This window comes from Puma concolor, chromosome A1, assembly GCF_028749965.1.
Source record: "Puma concolor isolate L17-30 chromosome A1, mPumCon1.1.hap2, whole genome shotgun sequence".
In the NCBI taxonomy this organism is placed as follows: Eukaryota; Metazoa; Chordata; class Mammalia; order Carnivora; family Felidae; genus Puma; species Puma concolor.
The window spans coordinates 42,145,243-42,162,656 of record NC_141667.1 but is presented as its reverse complement, the minus strand read 5'-3'; the positions used below and the strand labels follow the sequence as shown (position 1 = coordinate 42,162,656).

Sequence of the window (17,414 nt, the reverse complement as noted above, 5' to 3'; positions counted from 1 at the left end):
TACGCTCACACACTGCAAATCCTTCTTTCCAGAATCTGTGGATATGTTCTTTTATCCGATAGGTCACTCACAAATATCTTCTCCCATTTTGTAGGTTGCCACTGAATTTTGTTGGTTGCTTCCTTCACTGCGCGGAAGCTTTTCATTTTGATGAAGTCCCAACAGTTTATTTTTGCTTTCGTTTCCCTTGCCTCAGGAGACTTATCTAGAAAGAAGTTGCTATGGCCAATGTCAAAGAAGTTATCACCTGTGTTCTCTTCTAGGGTTTTATGGTTTCAGGTCTCACATCTAGGTCTTTAATCCATTTCGAATTTATCTTTGTGTATGGTGTAAGAAAGGGGTCCACTTTGATTCTTCTGCATGTAGCTGTCCAGTTTTCCCAATACCATTTGTTGAAGAGACTATCTTTTTCCCATTGGATATTTTTTCTTGCTTTGTCGAAGATTAGTTGACCATATAATTCTGGGTTTATTTCTGGATTTTCTATTCTGTAACATTGATCTATGTGTTTATTTTCGTGCCCGTACCATACTGTTTTGATTGCTACAACTTTGTAATAGAACTTGAAGTCCAGAATTGTGATGCCTTCATCTTAGCTTTCCTTTTTCAAGATTGCTTTGGCTATTTGGGGTCTTTTGTGGTTCCAGACAAATTTTAAGACTGCTCGGGAATCTGTTGGTTTTCACAGTGTAGTGGCATCTTAGACTTGGTCCCCAAGTTAGTATAAAGGTGGAAATAACCTAACGGCCAACACTGCAGTGTCAATAAATTTCCTTATAAAGGGCAACATTGGAAAGCAGACTGTCATCTCAGAACAAACCCAACTCAGCTGATTTCTTCTCTAGCTTAGAATGGATTGTTGCTTCTTTAGGTGAATGTCAGATGGTGTTGCTTGTTTGTATTTAGACAGCATGTTATATGAAAAGTGCATCAATTTAGACACTAGAATCACATGTAGCACAGTGAGATGTTCATTTCAGGAATGGTACATGAAAACTGAGAGCAAATGAGGGCAATGAAATTCACTGTTATCATCTCATGCTAACTCTAGGACATACAGTCATTTTATGGAATGGAGGACAGAAGTGTTTTTATATATTTATTGTTTGTTTCTTTCTATTTTTCAACAAGCACATAAAATTGATTTTGTGCAAGTTAATACACATGCACATTACCTCTCAGTGTCTCTGGTAAATAATATTGGCCTCTTATGGGTCTATCACGAATGAGGGTCCTCAAGGAGGAGATTTTTGGTATAGCAGGGTGTGACGTATTTTTACCTTTGGGGCACTGGAAGAATTCATGAGTTCATTCACTATTCTTAGAATGTTCTACGTGCCAGATGCTGTCCCAGGTACTGAGGAGTCAGAGATGAATGAAGAGCCCATCCTACTCTAACCTGCTCAGAAATTTCAAAGGGTTTACTCATTTTTTTTTTTTTAAATGCCCAGGAGCATTATGGATATGGTCCCTAGCTTGAGAAATGAGTAGCTTAAGTTTTCTCATATTGTCATTGTTATCATTTCCATTATCATTAGAAAAAGGAGGAGGCAGAGGCTAGGAGATGGAGGAATGTTAGCACCTGACGGGTCCCAGTGCAAAGCAAAGGGCAGTGTGGCAGAGTGGCAAGCTGTTCGAGCTTTGGAGAAGGTGTGGCACAGATATTGTGAGGACCCGAGCGCAAGCGGCTTAGAGACCCTGCAAACTGCAGCTCTCTGCCTTGTCCAGCAAAGAGTTTCTGTTTTAAACTACGTGGAACAAATGCCGACGGGAGAACCAATCTCTCAATGAACTAGTGTCATTCTTCTATTGGGATCCTGCTCTTTTCGTAATTGTACTGTGTAACTTTCCAAAAGCTTGAGGACATTGATCTTGTCCAATTATCCCGTTTTTTAGGCCGTAGAGAGAAGCTTAGAGAAGGGCCATCGAATTTCCAGGTTATTCGCGAAATCAGTGTTTCCCTTAAAAAAAAAAAAAAAAAAAATCATCTGCTTCGTTTTTCCCGGAAGATCATAAGTTTGCTTTGTTTTAGAAAGCTAATTGACTAACTCACTTCAAAGGGGCCCCTTTGACTTTGTGCTCTTAATCTAGAGTTTATGATATTTCCCGGTGCCAAATGAGAGACTATCTACATCAACTTTGTACCCTTCTTCTGTTTTCTCTCCTCCAGGTACTTTATGACCCAGGCTGCCTTTTGGATCAGAAAGATACTGGAAGCTATAAAACACACAAAGCCAGGCTTTGTTAACCACCTGCGTGTTCAGAAGGACACTCGCCCTGAGCGGGTGCGCATCACAGGCTCCTCTAGTCTCTGACTCTACTTCCCCAGTCTGTCTCTGGGTAGAGGATGGAGGAAGGCAGAGTCAAACCTGCCTGCCTGGGGGGACCTGCCCCTCCGTGGAGGCGAGTTACGGTGTCCCTGCGGGCACATATATTTAGAGTGTGCTCTCTGCTTCAGCAAGTTTGTCTCAGGCCACATCTGTTGCTCTAAGCCCTGAGAGTGCAGCCCTCAGCACGACTGTGAGGACAGCTCAGTTTGCCTCTGGAGCCAGGCTGCCCCATTCATTTCCCATGGCTCCGAGCCCACTTGTGGTCACGTCCCTTTCTCTCGTCTCCCTCAACACGGCAGATGCCAGCTGGTGTTCCCAAAGAGCTATGGTATCAGTGCCCAGCACTCTTTTCAATTAAAAAATATCTTTGAAACATTTGAAAGGAAGTACGTTGCTTTTTTCTGATGAGCAAGGAACACATACCGTGTATAGAAAATTGGACAGATACTGAGGGGTGTAAATCAAAATAGCAAGTAAGAACTACGATTCTGCTACTCAGAAAAGACCACTGTTATTTTGGGAAATTCTTCATAGATTTTTCATCCTGTACCACGGGCGTTCCTACAATTGGAAAGCTATTAAACGTGCTGCTAGGCATTCCAGGTTTTTGTTGTTGTTGTTACTGTTGTTGTTTGTGTTATTGTTGCTGTTTAGAGACAGAGAGAGAGCTCCAGAGCTCCTGAGTGAGCAGGAAGAAGGGCAGAGGGAAGGAGAGAGAGATAACCCAAACAGGCTCACGCTCAGTGCAGAGCCCATGGCCGGGCTCGATCTCGTAACCCTGGGATCACGACCTGAGCCAAAATCGAGAGTCGGATCCTCAACAGACTGAGCCACCCAGGCACCCCATTTTTTCTCTTAACAATATTTTGTGAATATTTTCTCATATCATTTAATACTCTATGAGACCATGTTTGGATATGTGTGTGTGTGTGTGTGTGTGTGTGTGTGTGTGTGTGTGTATACACATATACACAATGCTTTCTAGTGATTTCTTCCATAATTTAAAACGTCTCTTAGAGACAGAACCATCGGGATTCTTGTATAACATCAATCCTCTATAGTTTGATGTTTTACTCCTTATTCTGGGCTTCTCCATGCTTAATCGCATTGTCTTCACGATGCACTTTTTACATCAAAGTTTTAAAAAATGAAAGAATGAAGTGCTTGCAGGAAACGTGATAGTCACCCATCTATTTTTTCACCACCCAAGACCCGGTTGTCTCCAGAGAAGAGAATTTTTTGTTAACGTTCCTCTTTCAGGACTGTTTAATTTTGCACATCGCAGCAAAACCAGCTGTATTGGTTAGGGATCGGTTTACTAAATATAATGGAAAAGACAAATTAATGGTAGCTCAACACACTTTTATCACTTATTTTCTCAGGTACGAGAAGCCTAAGGATACACAGTCAATCTTTGCTATGTGAGCTCTATGTTCATTAGGGACTCAGGCTTTGCTAGATTTCTCCTTCCTCTTGGCTTCTATTTTCAAGGTTTCAAAACGCCTGTTGCTGCAGCCCCTCTGACCACACAGCATGAAGGAGTTGGAGCAAAAGAAATGGGTCATGCCCTAAGCATCTCAAGAAACTTGAAGGAGTTTTCCTGAAAGCTCCCTATAGCACGTCGGTTTAAATTTCATTGGCCAGAGCTCTATGTGCTGGGAGGCTGGAATGTAGTTATTTATTTGGAATCGGTGCACCACTGAATAAAATTAGGGTTTTACTATTCATAGAAGTAGATGAATTGGGCAGGCGAACAAAATATATATTGCTTTACATAACTAAATAGCTCAAGGGTTATCTATGGCTTCAGGTACAGTTTGATCCAGCTGGACTTTCGTCCTATTTCTCAGAGATTCTCGCTCATCCTTCTCATGCGCTGTTTTGCCACCGGACTGGGTCTTCCTGTGATGGCAGAGGTGGCTGTAGTATTTCATGCTAGTGTATCCTTATATCTCACTGCCCGGAGAGGGAGAGAGATGTACTTTCTGAGACCTGACACAGGAGAGCAAAAATACTTTCTTCCCAAACTCCTAGCAAAGTCTCTCTGTGTACCCTTGGCCCGGATTGGACCACCTGCTCATGCCTGGATCAATCATTATGAAAACAACACTTAAATCATCATGACATTATAAATATTGTCCCGGAAGGTCTGAATGATATTCGTGGTTACACTTCCTTTCCAGGTGGTCAAGGAAACAAGTCCGTGTCACTCAAGTTCAAATCTTTCTGTGTTTAAACACCATCAAACACCGTTACCATTTCTGTAAGTTTACTAAGATCTTACTTGACCCAATTTAGCTCTTTTTCTTTCTTTGTGTACAGAGGTTTCTCCCGTGGTCAGCCAAGCCAAGTTAGACCAAGTCCTCCCAAGATCAACCATTCTACATCCAAGCGGTAGGTCTGGAGCTCAGAAAAGAATTCTGGGCTGACGTGCAAAACTCGGGACTTGTCAGCTTACAAATGATGATTAAAGCAAGTATTGTGGATGAAACAGTCTGGGGGCCCATAGAAAGTGAAAGAAGAGGAAGGGCTTTGACATTTAAGTGTTAGCCGGAGAAGGAGCTGGCAAAAGAGACTGAACTTTCAAAGCTCGGCATCAGGGAATCAGCGAGTTGGGAGAGTAGCAGAGGTGATGTTGAACCTCGCACCTGGGACCGGGGTTCTTGCTTCAGCGTTCCTGGCGGTCGGCCCCCAGCCTGTGCTTTGGTACCTCCAGTGCTAGACGGCTCTGAATGTTGAGACAGCCTTATGCCATGCTGAATTGTTTCTCTCTAATATCCTGCCCCTGTTCTGCTTTCTCATGCATCAGAAATCTGGCCTGTTTTATTGTTTTCCTCTGCATGGTAGCTCTTGAAATAGCCTGAGATAGTGAAGTGCCCAATACATGTAATGTCATCAACCATGAATGTTGTTTAGACATTATTGTTGTTATTGTTATGATTTTTATTTCATGGTTGCTCACAGCAAAGCCTTTAAAGTCAGATAGCCCGAGTTCTAATCTCGGCTCTGGCCCTTTTTAAAAAAAAAAAATTTTTTTTTTTAACGTTTATTTATTTTTGAGACAGAGAATGAACGGGGGAGGGTCAGAGAGAGAGGGAGCCACAGAATCTGAAACAGGCTCCAGGCTCTGAGCTGTCCGCACAGAGCCCGATGCGGGGCTCGAACCCACGAACTGTGAGATCGTGACCTGAGCTGAAGTCGGACGCTTAGCCGACTGAGCCACCCAGGCGCCCCAACTCTGGCCCTTTTTTAGCCATGTCATGTCATATCAGTACTAAGTTCCTGAGCCTTTGTCAGCCCAGTGACTAGCAAATAGTACGCACTCAATAAATATTTGTTATGTAATAGTAAAACTGTGACAACAATAACAAAAGCCATGAGCTCCATTTGCCGTGTATGCTTGCTTTATGAACTTGAGCAATATATTGGAATAATCTCTGTCTAGCCCTATCTCGTCTAGTTGGCTCTGAGTGCTTTTTTTTTTTTCAACGTTTTTTATTTATTTTTGGGACAGAGAGAGACAGAGCATGAACGGGGTAGGGGCAGAGAGAGAGGGAGACACAGAATTGGAAACAGGCTCCAGGCTCCGAGCCATCAGCCCAGAGCCTGACGTGGGGCTCGAACTCACGGACCGCGAGATCATGACCTGGCTGAAGTCGGACACTTAACCGACTGCGCCACCCAGGCGCCCTCTGAGTGCTTTAAAAAAGGGATCTATCTTCTTATTTTTCATATCCCCCATGGTGGAGCACAGGGCCTGCCACAAAGAAAACTGGTAAAACGCTGGTGGGACAGATATTTGCCAACCCCTTAGCTACCCAGACTGCCTTCTTTAAAGGTGAAATGATGGTTCAAATTGTCCACTAATCTCCTATTGTAAGTGCCTCTTATTATCTGCGGGAGCGTCCTAGGGGATACCACACATGCAACCCCCAACCCAAACAGGGCAGCCATACTTAGCTTGTCCCTGTCTGCTCTGATCATCTGCATTGCCCACGATGCTGCTTGGTGATGGGTCCTTGCTGCCACTAACCCTCATGAAACCACTAGTGCCTGTGCTGGGGGTGGGGCTCTGAATGACCTGCCTCTCCAGGTACAAGGACATGGCCTCCTCCCTGGGTCTGAGCCGAGCTTTCTTAGTTGGGTCCTGAACACAGAGCCTCGACTTATGCTCAGCCTCTCCCGAATCCTTTCTGAATGCCCCTACTAGCTTCTGCTTCTGACTCCTTTTGTCTACAGCTCAAACCAGTCCCAGGAATCTGGTGGGGTGAGAGGCCATTCCAAATCTGCCCATTTTTCTTCTTGCTGCAAGCTTCTGCCCTCTTTAGAGCCTCATCTTCTTATAGTTACCGGACAGAAGGTTCCAGGTTTATGCATGGGACAAACTGGTATAGGGCGGGGGAGGATGGGCATTGGGGAGGAGGAAGAGACTTGTCCAAGTTAGCCAAAACTAGTAAAACATGTCCCATTAAATAGAATATTTAAAACCTACCCCTCCCCCCAAAACCTTTGCCTGTGTTAAAACTTAGTTTTGCCATATCCTGAATATGGTGGTGGTCGTATAATTCTATACCATTGCCCAAGCATACAGAACTCGACACCAAAACAACAAAAGCCCAGCACATCTTACTACATATACATTCCAAAATAAATTGTAAAATTTCAACCGTGCCAGAGTTTTGCCTGGCAGGTCACGTTCGTGATGTCTGTCTCATTGATTTGGCTCTTCTTGGAAGGCTGTATTTTCTAGTTTTTCCTTCCCGATAGACTATTCATTTACTTGATTCTTATTGATAATGAGACATGAATTAGTTAATGGCTTTTTCAAATGTAAACAGGTTAACCCCAACAATATCAGGAAGACTAGAGGACAAAGAACAGCTAAACACAGAAAAGGGCCACAAGCCTCTTATCAGGACGCGATAACTCTGCTTGGGTCACCCCTTATCACCCTCTATTCTCTGCTGCTCCAGGCAGTTGGCTTTTCAGTGTTCAAACAGCTGGTTCATAAAGACTTTGCCACATAGCAAGTTATTAAGTACACCGTATCTTGAATTTACGTGGTCTCATATTCTCTTGCCTAATCCTGTTAATTCCCTTTAGAAAAGAGTGACTTCCGGGCACCTCCTTCCCAGTCAGAGGCAGCCTGACGCTTTTCTCCTCCTTCTGTGACTCCTCATCCAGCTTTTCGCTGCAGACATATGATGTCACTGCATCTGAACCACCTGTTCTGATCCAGGATGCCTCCTGCACCCGGGTTTGTTTCTCCCGAAGCCACATCCTCCCCATAGAAGTGAGCGATCATCCTTTCACCCTCCGGGATGTGGGTTCCTTTGGCCCCCAAGGGCCCTTCGTTCCTAGGCAACTCCCACCCCTTGGAAAGCACGGGAGCTCTGAACGCAAATCCAGCTGCCGGGTTCACAGTTCCATTCTTTCATCTCTTACGGAGCGAGGGTCCACTCTAAGCCAGGTTCTTTCTGAAGTGCAGTCTCTTGTCTCTAGCAGATAATGCTTTACTGGGGAGGCAGAAAGTAAGTAGGTAAAAAAAAAAAAAAAAAAAAAAAAAAAAATAGCACCAATGCATCAGTTACAGAGGGAGAGAGGGCTGTAAGTGACATAAACAGGGCTAAGACAGAAAATGGTGGGAATGGGGATAAGTGGTCAAAAGGAAACCACTCTGTAAGAGAGATATTTAGGCTGAACCAGAGGAGAAGCATTTCAGCTCTGCGAAACAGTAAGCACAAGTCCTGGGCCAGAAGGAGCTGTGTGTGATGGGAATTCTGAAGCCCAGCGTGATGAGAGCACATCAGGAAAGGAGGGTGCGGTGAGCTGGGGCTGCGGAGTTCAGGAAAGGGGAGTCTGAGCTACTAGACGGCTGGTCAGGTCTAGGACTGGGGAGTGGGAGATGACCATGCCCTCCAGGGCGTGGTCCCAAATAAGAAGAAACATGGCCTCACTGGGAGACTTGACCCTTAACAAACAACAAATTGCAGAAGTTTCTCTGTTGGCAACTTCATTTGGAGGAGGTTTTGTTAGAAGTTGCTTCCCAACACAGAGTGGTTGTCTGTAAGGTAAACTGAGGACTCCACGTGCCCGTGGATGCCACAGTGTCTTGTTCTAGGGTCTAATTTATTCTGCGGAGTTTGTGAAAATGAAGCCAGCCACCCTGGCTTCATTATAGGAAAGGTATTCACAGTTTGGTTTCCGTTCCTTTGCAGCTGTGTTGAAACCCTTTGTTCAACTGTTTAAATTTTTAGCAGCAATTAAGTGGATGGAAGGTATGCCGGCTTCAAGTTTGCGAGAGCAAGGGAAGCACTGATTTATTTCAGCAATTTGGGTTTGGAATTTCATTTCCATCTTCTCTGAACAAAGGAGATTTCTCTGTCTTTTCCCTCTCTGTCTCTGTCTCTCTCTCTGTCACACACACAGCTTCATTCTGTGTAGAAGACACTCAAAGTAAAACAGACCTGAAACAAGCTTTGGGACTTTTAAGATAACCCCCAGAGTGTGGTGCTGATAAGGTATTCGCTCCATGGCAGGCTGTTTTGTGGTAAGCACGTAATAGAACGTTTGTACCAGACAAGCAAAGTGTGGACAACCAGAAGAGAAAAATAGTACATATTTGTTTCCGTACATTAGAAGAAATTAACAAAAGAAAAACATAACATGTTTCAAGTTCATAAATATAATAATGGAATCAAAGACTTCTTCATCTCCTCTGAGTTGCGTTTTTTTGTTTGTGGCCTGGCAGCTCCTCCCAGCTATTCACACGGGAGGGTTCCTGGCAGAGGAGTCGGGCCTGGAAGCTGGAACTGCCCGACGTCTGGCACATTACAGGGGCTTGTGGCGGCCATTTGTTATTTTCATGCCACCGGTCTCCACTTTACCTTCCTAATGGCACCCCAAATTTAATGGGGAAATAAAATCTCTCCCATCGCATGCAGTCTTGGTGCAGGGACCCAGTGCTCTCCCTCTTTTTAATCTCTGATTCAGAATAGGTGAAAGAGGAGACGCAAAGTTAGGCTTGGCCAGTCTGGTGTATATTCCAGTGACTCTGAACTTGGGTGAGTGGCCCAAGGATGAAGAACTGGTGGAGGCCAGTCATTGTGTCGGGAGGAATGGCGCCCGATCCTGACGGAGTTTCTCAGTGAACCAGATGCTTTATTTTCTGCTGTGTGGTCTTCTGGAGCTCTCTGGGTAACTGCTTCTCCAAGCCTGTCTCCTAGCATTGCAGAGATTCTGTGAGTCTTTGAATAGTAGTCCAATAATTTCCCTTTTTGCTTAAGTTAGTGAGAGTCTTTTTCTGTTGATTGCTACCGAAGGCAATTGAGATGGTACAATAAATGTTCCTAGAATGAATGAATGAATGGAATGAAGACAGGCCCAGATTACATTTCAAGCCTTTTGTGACTTTTCTTTTGTTGTAATCAGAGAATTGAGTCTCATCTCTGGATAGGTTTTCTTGGAACTTGGAAAAATAGTGAAGTTTTATGTAACTTTCTTTTTGGAGGTAAAGCTAGTGTTAAAAATAATTGAGCCTAGGGGCACCTGGGTGGCTCAGGTCGTGATCTCATGGGTCGTGAGTTCAAGCCCCACGTCAGGCTCTGTGCTGACAGCTCAGAGCCTGGAGCCTGCTTTGGATTCTGTGTCTGCCTCTCTCTCTGCCCCACCCCCCTCACACACTGTCTCTCTCTGTCTTTCTCTCTCAAAAATAAATAAACATCAAAAAAATTTAAAAATAAATAATTGAGCCTAACTTTTAAATATATGCTTATTGTATGGTAGTTAGAAAATACAGATAAGCATAATGTAGAATATAAAAATATTCATGGGGCGCCTGGGTGGCGCAGTCGGTTAAGCGTCCGACTTCAGCCAGGTCACGATCTCGCGGTCCGTGAGTTCGAGCCCCGCGTCGGGCTCTGGGCTGATAGCTCAGAGCCTGGAGCCTGTTTCCGATTCTGTGTCTCCCTCTCTCTCTGCCCCTCCCCCATTCATGCTCTGTCTCTCTCTGTCCCAAAAATAAATAAACGTTGAAAAAAATTAAAAAAAAAATATTCGTAAAAATCATTCTGTATAATAAATATCAATTGGCAAAATCATGTTTCATACTTGGATGGTATCTCATGGTAGAGATAATACATTTAGCTAATCCCCTATTGCTAGACATTTGGGCTATTTTCAATTTTTTTACTCTTCTGAAAGATCCTGCAGTGAACATCCTCTTAGGTAAATCTTTGTGTACAGAGGCTTATTACCCTTAGGACACATTTTAAGAAGTAGAATTGTTGTGCCAAAGAGTTTAAGGACACCCAGGTGGCTCAGTCAGTTAAGCGTTCAACTCTTGATCTTGGCTCAGGTCATGATCTTGTGGTTCATGAGTTCGAGCCTTGCATTGGGCTATGCACTGTCCGTGAGGAGCCTCCTGGGATTCTCTCCCTCTCTCTGTCCCTCCCCTGCTCATGCGTGCTCTCTCACTCTCTCTCAGAATAAATACATAACCTTTAAAAAATTAAAAAAAAAAAACTTCCTGCGTTTATAATGATTTTACCTGAAATAGTAGCCCTCTTTATTTTAAAAAAAAATTTTTTTTTCAACGTTTTTATTTATTTTTGGGACAGAGAGAGACAGAGCATGAACGGGGGAGGGGCAGAGAGAGAGGGAGACACAGAATCAGAAACAGGCTCCAGGCTCTGAGCCATCAGCCCAGAGCCTGACGCGGGGCTCGAACTCACGGACCGCGAGATCGTGACCTGGCTGAAGTCGGACGCTTAACCGACTGCGCCACCCAGGCGCCCCAGTAGCCCTCTTTAAATGGAGCCGATAAAAAAAAACAAGAGTAGCCCTTTTATTATGAGAACTTCTTCAGCAAGAGCAAAAGCAAAACAGAAACAAGTAAACATAAAACGAAGGAAAGAAAAGTCTATGTTACAGGCTATGCATCAATGCACCATATTTAAGACTGCTAACAGGTGTTTCTATCGATCACCCCAACTAAGTAGAGAATAGCCCTCTCCGCTCAACATAACCAGACACTGCACTTGCTTTCTTTATCCATTCATTCAGAAGCAGTTATTGAGTCCCTGCTGTGTGTCTGGCGTGGGGCTAGGGGCTGGGACAAAGAAAGGGAGGTAGGACCTGGTTGCCACACTGGAGGCACACACCGCCCAAGGTGCCGTGGAGACCCACAGATAACTTGCAAACAGCACAGTGTGGTGGTAACTGCTACAGCCGAAAGATGAAAACGGTTTGCACAGTGCTGAACAGACAGCCAGGAGCAGTTTCAGCCTGCGTGCTTGCAGTCCTCTCCTCCGCGTGTTCCCGTCTCTCTCATCATGAAGAACCACGTGAGGTGGGATACTCCTGGTACAATACGAAGTTCTGGAGAACCCAAGAAGGGAGAGATCAGGAACAGCGCCACGGAACCCACGCGCCCTGAAAAGTGTTAGGGCTGGCAATGTCGGGAGGAGGACGCTCCGGAGAGCACGTCGTGAGCACCCGTACTGATGAGAGAAGAAAAGAAGGTGTGCGGGGAACAGACCCCTTGGCGTACAGGGTTTTGGGTGGACAAGGTGGCCGAAAGGAGGATTGCTGTTAATAACAACACAAGGCATTGGCACCTACCTTCATAAATAAAAGAGATGCACTGTAATTCGTTAGCCATTGCTAATGCAACAGACAACTCAGTGGCTGAAAACAACAGGAATTTATTATCATTGCACAGCTCTCTAGCTCTGAAGTCTGACATGAATCTCGTTGCGCTAAAATCAAGGTGGCTGCAGGACCGCCTTCCTTTCTGGACACTTAAAGGGGATGAATCTGTTTCCTTGCCTTTCCCAGCGTCTAGAGGCCATCCGCGTTCCTGGTCTTGGGATGATGCTTCCTTCTACCTTCAAGGCTGGTAAGGGCTGGGCAAGTCCTTCTCACACCGCATCACTGGGATGTGTGCCTCTCTTGTGCTTCTCGCTTCTACTTTTATGGACACTTTTAAGGGCCCCCCTGGGGGCGCCTGGGTGGCTCAGTCGGTTGAGCGTCCGACTTCAGCTCAGGTCACGATTTCGCGGTCTGTGAGTTCGAGCCCCGCGTCGGGCTCTGGGCTGATGGCTCAGAGCCTGGAGCCTGCTTCCAATTCTGCGTCTCCCTCTCTCTCTCTGCCCCTCCCCCGTTCATACTCTGTCTCTCTCTGTCTCAAAAATAAATAAACGTTTAAAAAAAAAAAAAAGGGCCCACCTGTACAGTCGGGGATAAACTCCCATCTCAAGGCCTTTACCTTAACCATAACTGCAAAGCCCCTTCTGCTATATGGGGTAAATATGACCTGTCCTGGGGATTAGGACGTGGTTATCTTTGGGATAACCTGTCTTTGGGATATCTGTCTTCCATGGGCATTAGGTTTTAGCGCTGGAGAGTGACATCACTGGGATCTGCCTGAAGAAGGAGGGTGGGCTGGAAGGCAGAGACCAGGCAGAAGACCCCTTTCATGATTCCAGAAAAAAAACACGGCTCAGTCCAGTGGGAACAGGCAGGAAAGGACAGATGTCTGTGGCAGAGTGGGGACACACTCTCTGGGAACTGGCAAGTGGTTGAGTGGAGAGGGGGGAGAAGGGGAACAAAGGTAGAGGTGTCCGAGGTGACTCAGGCTCCGTGCTCTCATGAGTATCAGGATCATGGTGTCATTTATCAAGAGTATTTGGTTTAGGGAAGTGGCATAGTGATACATTAAAGCTTGGATCTTATTATCATTAGACAAATAACTTACAGCTTTGCCACTTTCCAATTGTGACATAAGATGAATTAGGATTCAAGGCATATACACGCGAGGGAGAGAAGGAACGGGTGAGAAGGGCTGAGAGCAAGAGGTGTGGAGACAGAGACAGGGCACAAAGAGGATAAAGAAGAGATGTACAGACTGAGATGGAAAAAGGGAGAAGGAAGAGAGAGAAAGTATTTGAGTTAAGATGGGCAAGAGATTCGGACCATGAGGAAGCCAGACAGGGCCTGGAAGAGAAGGGAGAAATGAGAGGAGTAACCGCAGAGAGACAGGCCGAGAAGCTCAGAGTTTCTGGCATGAATGGGTTGGTTAATTCAAATTTCCAGTTCACTTGGGTTGGGCTCACCATTGTAAGGTAGTAATTTTTAAGAGCATCTTGGAAGATTTATTTGCTGGAGGAGGTTAATTACTGTCACAGCTTCTCTGGTGGGGCTGCAGCCACAGTGGTCCTTCTGTGGGTGAATTACGCCCCCAGGGGACGTCCCCTCACCTGTCTCGCCAAAGGCAGACCCTCTTTTCGCCTTCTCGTCATGACTTGTTTAACTCTTGGATTGTTTTGTCCCTGGGATCTGAGGCCTTTGTCATATAAGCTGAAGAAGAATGTTTTGCCTTCCATCCCGGTTCCTCACAGATCATGACAACAGCCAAGGTGCACTCAGACAGGAACTTTGGTAAGTCTCAACCCAGCTCGTGAATTTCTGGTGCCCATTTTACAGGTGGGAGCACAGAGGTTTGGCCCCTGTCTGATCACGTGCTCGAGGTCACCAGTGGACGGAGCTAGAACAGGCTACCTCCAGCTCAGGGAAGCGAAGAGCCAAAGGGCCGACTGACAAACATTGGCAGGGTGCCTTACGAAGATTTCAGGCCACCGAAACGCTGCCTCCGGAAAACTTGGGAGCCCTCTGTCTCAGGGACGAGGGAGCTCGCTCGGAGCCCTGCTCCCAAACTAACCGTGCCCCGGGCAGAGTCAGAGGCATGAGAAGGAAGTAAGCTCTACGGGGGCAGGATTTCCCCCCGGCACGGGGCACCACCAGCGCCTTCAGTGGTTCTAGTTATCATCTTCCCAGCGGGGAAACGGGAGCTCAGAGAGGTTAACCAACTTGCCCAAGGTCACGCAGGAGCCGGCACGGGCCGGGGGCAGCGCTCCTGCGGGGGAGGCGCCTGCGGCCGGCACGGAGGGGCGGGGTCCCGGCGGCCGCCCCGGCGCCCACTCTCCCGTGCGCCCCGCCGCAGTCGCCGTCGCCACGCCGGGGGGCGGGGGTGGGAGCGCCACCGCCGGGGCGGGGGGCGTGGAGCCCGCGCGGTGCTGCCCCGCCGGCCCGGGAGGAGGACGATGCGCGGCGCGCCCAGGTGAGCCGGGTCGGGGTCCCAGCCGCCGCAGCCCCGCGCCCGCGCCCGCGCCGCGAGCCCGCCCGCCGGCCTCCCTGCGCGGGGGCTGGAGCCGGCACCCGAGGGGGCGGCGGGGAGGGCGCAGGAAGCGGCTGGGAGCGCGGCGGCGGCGGCAGCGGCGGCGGCAGAAGCTCGGCTCCGCGGCTGGGGGTGGCCGCTCCGCCGCGCCGGGCGCCTGGCTGCCTCGCCTAGGGCGGCGGGTAGGTGCGGCGGGCGCGCGGGGCCGGGCCCCCGGGGGGGTCCCCCGGGGTGCGGGTGGGGGCGCGGCGGGGGAGGAGGACCTCCGGAGAGCGCGCCCGGCCGCAGGGGGGTGGGCTGCGTGGCGGCCGGGGGAGGGGGGTGCGTGCGGGTGGGTGGCGGGTGGTGCAGGACGCGTCTCCGGCGTGGGACCGCCGTGGGGTCGGGGCTGGTGCCCTGCGCGTGTGTGCGTAAGTACTTGTGAAACTGCTTGTTTGCCCACTGACTGTCTAGGTGTGAGTGTGCGTGTGTGTATGAGAAACAGAGAGAGAGAGAGAGAGAGAGAGAGAGAGAGAGAGAGAGGTAGCAGGGGCAGCGCATCCATAACCGTAACGTGTGTGTAACTGGATACATGTGTGTGGACTGTCAGGATGGTCCTGGATGTGTGACCCAGAGACTGTGACTCCCTCTCACTGTGTGTGCGTGCGTGCGTGCGTGTGTGTGTGTGTGTCTGTACGCGACGAGACACGCATGTTCTTGTGTCCACCTGGCCGTGTGTGTAAGTGACCGGGAGTGTGTGGGCACGCTGTGCTGCACGAAGCTTCCACGGCCCTGCCGGTACCAGCTTCCTGCAGTTGCCTTTCACAGAATCCCGATACCACTTGCAGGCGCGCTAGCCGGCGTGGGGCTCTGGGCTGTGGGTTGCCTTTGGACGAAGTGGCTGTTGATACGGAGAGGCGGTGGCCGGCAGAGGTGGACAGGTCGTGGCCACCAGCTCGTCTTCCTCGAGGGCGAGCTTAAGAGAAAAGGTTGGCTGGATTTTCCATTTGGTCCACTAAAAGGAACAACATGTTTGGTAGGTGGGTTTTGGGTGGGAGGACCCTGGGGCAAAGCTTGCCCAGCTTGCCGAGATACTGCTGGGACGCGTCCCTGGGTTTTAACCTCTGTGGGCGATCCTGGGGGGTGGTGTGCCCTCAGGTGTTTGCCTGGTCCCCTGGGGGGACCTTCAGCATCCGTGGCCAGGGAGAATCCGCTTTGTGCTGCTGGTGAGCACAGGTGGTGAAGGAAAAGGACACTGTGATGGATGCAGTGCCCTAGAAAGAAGGAAGAAGTCGGGACAGGGGACGTGTGGCGTGCAGTTCTGGGGAGCAGCTTTTCACCCAGGAAATGAGGAGGTGGAGAAAATCGGTACAAAGTAGAGTTTTCAGCATTTTGAGCCATTTTTAAAAATTCCTATGCCTCTTGCCCTGAACTCTCTCTTGTGTTGGCCTCACTGTCCGCCTCCAGGGGAAATATCCGTGGTATGATCATACTGCAGAGTTGAGCAGACCCCCGTTTAAGCTCCAGGAGAGCTGGCGGGACCTTCGGGGAGTGCTCACTTCGGCCCATGGTGAGCAGACAGTAGCCTTGGTTCCTCTGAGTTATCTGGATTTTATTCCTGAAGCCGGTCCTACTAGGGGGCCGCACTGGCCTCACAACCAACAAATGGAATGTATTTCCTTCCACTCCACTTCTCCTGGACCTCCCTGGCACTGTTCTTCCCCTCAGATCCTTCCCCGAGTTCACAGATGATACCCAGCAGAAGCGACCTGCTCCCCACCTCCAGAGCCGCCTTCCCCATCTGTTATGGAACCAGCACCACCCTCTAGGTGACGGTGGCTGGGAACGGAAGTCCTCTCTTTAGTCCTCCTCTTCGTCAGCTTGACCCATGGGCAGGTCTTACCTGCTTTCCCTCAGTACTTCTTGAATCTAATTTTGTTCGTTTTTCATTCCCACTGCTGCTGCTTTGTCAGGTGAACCCCACATTCCGGGATTTCCAGAGGTAGGGACAGAGGAGGACTGCGATGGCAGAAAAGATGCAAAGCAAGTGCACAGAGGAGACCCTTGACGTTATCACTGTCTGACTAATGGGTGAAATAAGTTCTTTCGAAGGGTCTGGACCTTCTGAGGGGTGGAGCGTTCCGTGACCTAGATCGAGTCTCTTGGCCTTTCTAAATTTCAGTTTCTTCATCTGTGAAGTGTGATAGAAGAATTCAGCTGGGGTCTCGTTGCTAGATCGTTTCTAAGGTTTCTTCCAGCTTTGTAAATCTCTGATTGTCACTGGTGTTCTTTCAGTGAGAAATATTACCCCTAATGACTTCTGGTTGCCTTCCAATACCTATCCATCTTCTTAAAAAGTTCTGTGTGTCTTTAGGGAAAGGAGCCAAGCAAAGGGGAGAGGCGTGGAAACAGACTCTTGACTTAAATTTGTGGTTTCGGGTCAACAGCCCACATCAAGCCTTTGGCCTGAAAGAGTCCTAGAGGTCACCTATTTCACCACCCATCAAGTGCCAGAATCTTCCATGCCATTGCCTTTTTGAAAATTGAAAAAGCGTGTTAAGTCTTATTAAGATAACTTCACACAACATTCTAATTCAGGGTTTCTCAGATCTGTGTACTATAGACATCTTGGGCTAGATAATTTTTTTGTTATTGTGATGGACTGTCCTATGCGTCCTTGGATGGTTAGCAGCATCTCTGATGCCCATTAAGTGCCAGTAGCAATCGCCAGTTGTGAGGACCAAAATGTCTCCTTGGGGAACCAGATCCTTTCCCACCCACCCCCCTTGCTGAGAACCACTGTTGTAATTCAAACACAAGTCTTGTCGCCTTGTGCAGAAATACCTTCTGTATTTTAACGAGTAGTTGAACTTCTGTATTTTAACTAGTGGAACTTCTGCGTTGCTAGCTGCTTTTTCCACACCCTTCCA

The 17,414-nt window shown here is 48.0% G+C and overlaps 1 protein-coding gene across 5 annotated transcripts in view; it reads left to right on the top strand.

Annotated features, from left to right (window-relative positions):
• Positions 1 to 13,811: 13,811 nt before the first annotated feature.
• HTR4 (5-hydroxytryptamine receptor 4) overlaps positions 13,812 to 17,414 on the top strand; it is a 178,490-nt gene continuing 174,887 nt past the window's right edge. For 4 of the 5 annotated variants that reach the window (XM_086678945.1, XM_086678932.1, XM_086678937.1 and 1 more), the window contains exon 1: positions 14,396 to 14,448. The gene's annotated coding sequence lies outside the window, so the exon portion shown is untranslated. Of the gene's footprint in view, positions 14,085 to 14,395; positions 14,449 to 17,414 lie in introns of those variants that run through there. The other variant, XM_086678924.1, reaches the window with a different exon arrangement.